The 2,409-nt window shown below is 41.9% G+C and overlaps 1 long non-coding RNA gene across 1 annotated transcript; it reads left to right on the forward strand.

Moving 5' to 3' along the window:
* The first annotated feature begins 594 nt into the window (after window positions 1-594).
* LOC307020968 lies at window positions 595-2,101 on the forward strand. Its single transcript, XR_013803043.1, has 3 exons — window positions 595-1,314; window positions 1,443-1,541; window positions 1,979-2,101. It is a non-coding gene; the product is annotated as an uncharacterized lncRNA (long non-coding RNA).
* The last annotated feature ends 308 nt before the right edge of the window (window positions 2,102-2,409 follow it).

Below are 2,409 nucleotides of genomic sequence, written 5' to 3' on the forward strand. Positions count from 1 at the left end.
TTAATGTCATTTCGTCCAACGTTGTTGAATTAGAGAAGAGGGGCTTCTAAACGGGATTTTATGCGGGGGTGGAGGGAGTTAAATATTAGATAAATATAACTTTGGTGCGCGTAAGAGTGAGTGTTTTTAGCAGAGCCATATTGTGTCCTTGTGATTATGTTGATTATTACCTGTCTGTATAATGTTGCAGCTCAGCTGATTTTTCGATTGATGGCAAAGGGAGAGGGACTTAAGTGAGAGTGAAAACACAAGGTAAGTTTAATACTACTGTTTTATATAAGTAAGCATACTAAACATGTATTCTATCACTGTATTATACAAGTAATCTTGTTAGTAACCTATTGTATGGCAGGTGGAAGGGCAGTGATGTTACAGGTGGAGGAGCAAAACTGCAAGACTGCAACTCACAAGACAGAGAAATCAAAGTTTGTTCTCCAGAGAAGAGGTTGATTTCACTTCAATTTTTTATTTCATATTTTCTAAAGATGTGGAAATGGCAACAAAAATAAACTTGAGAGGTGTAACCAAGACAACTGTAACAACATGAGTAGATAGCCACCAAGGTTTTTCAAGTCCCTCTCTTACTCTTGCCAACCCAAACTTCCAGGTACATGACGGGACACCTTGCTTGTTTTTGGTGTTTGCGCTCCTCTGGCTGGGTGCTGGCAGGTGGAGGGCAGTGATGTTGGCAGGTGGAGGGGCAGTGATGTTACGGGTGGAGGGGCAGTGATGTTAGCTGTTACACACCAGGCTCAAACTTAACACATTGCATCCTTCTTTGCAGTGTCCTTATTCCTGGAAGGGGAATCTGCAATTCCTGCAGAGTTTTGTAACCCGTTGGTCCACACGCAAAGCACATTTTTTTTAAAGCCTTCTTAATTGTCTCATTGCTCCATTTCATCCCCTTTGTGGTGAGTCTGCCTAATGCCTTAAGTTGGTCTTTTTGAAAACGTTTTCTTATATTTCTTGTCCCTAATTTTCATTGTTTTCTTGAGAGTTGCATTTTCCTTCCTGATTTTTCTTAGTGCAGCCTTTGCTTTTTTGGTGATTCCTTCTTGGCTCTTTGATTTTCTCTTTAGTTTTTTTAATAGATCTGTTTGACTGGCTGCTGGTTCCCTCGTATGCTGACTGGCTGCTGGTTCCCTCGTATGCTGACTGGCTGCTGGTTCCCTCGTATGCTGACTGGCTGCTGGCTGAGTGGGTGGTGTCCGCCCTCCCTGTCTCTCCTCACTAGCCATGTCCTCTCTTTCTTCACCCTCACTTTCCTTTCTCTCAGTCTCCTCATCCCTTCTTCCCTCAATCTTTGAGACTAATGTAAGTAGAAGACATGGCACTGTAAATTTTCGAACATTTAAAATATTATACCACTTAAAAATAAGAAATATTACTTTTGTTACTGAGAGTTCATACTTATTATACCTGTGTCACCTTTCACACTATAGCTGTGATCATGAGCTATGGGCTTTGTAGATACAGGTCCCGGGGTGAATCGTGGTGCAGGGGCACTTCTCTTTTTGACCACAGGGCGATGCACGAAGATGGTGGGTATTGCCTCTGCTCTCAGCCTAGTCTTGCCCTTTTTTGTCTTGACAAACTGGTCTGCAACAAAATGTGCCTGCGGAGTGACTTGAGGTTACTTCACACACAGAACAACTCAGTTTTGTCTGCCAACATATATATTCCATAGTGGTTGAATACACAGTATTAGGAAACACTTTATACTTACTGGACATGTTATACTCATTACATACTGTATATAAAATATGACCAAGAATGTGAGACAACTTTATAGAAATTCATATCACATCTGTTACTGATGCCATTTGTCATACTTTGTTAAACTCACAAATAATAAAGTTCCATAACTTCAGTTGGGAACAAAGACCACACCTTATCTCCCCAAGGCAATTTCCCATCCAATAGGTGTGCTATATAGGTTTGTATAACCCTTTCTCCTGTCTGTTACTCCCTCTTTCAGCACAAGAACCAGAGGGGGATTCAATGGAGCCTGAATACCTGCACTGAGACCCTCACCCTGCACCCTGAGTCTCAACTCTGTGTTTTTCAAGCCTTTCCCTGTTTTTTTGTATTAAACAAAAACATTAAGCTTTCCCAATGGTGTGGTTTTCGTTTTGAGAAAAAGTGCAAATGCAGTGTTTGTATATAATTACCTCACACATATTTTTGCTGTTGGTCGTGAAATTGCTCTTGCTGACTTGAGCCAGCCATTTTTTCCTCCGCTCTGTGTCAGTGGGGAAGCCGTACATTCGTACTCCTTTCTCTGAGCGATTTGAGCATCCCCAGGCAGCACAGCAAACCATGGTGGAGACTAGGAGGCAGCACAGCAAACCAGGACGACACGGAGGAAAAGGCACAGACAAACTGCATGATATGCTATTCAATGTTTAT

The sequence above is a fragment of the Notothenia rossii genome (genome assembly GCF_949606895.1).
Source record: "Notothenia rossii genome assembly, chromosome: 10".
NCBI classification, from domain to species: Eukaryota; Metazoa; Chordata; class Actinopteri; order Perciformes; family Nototheniidae; genus Notothenia; species Notothenia rossii.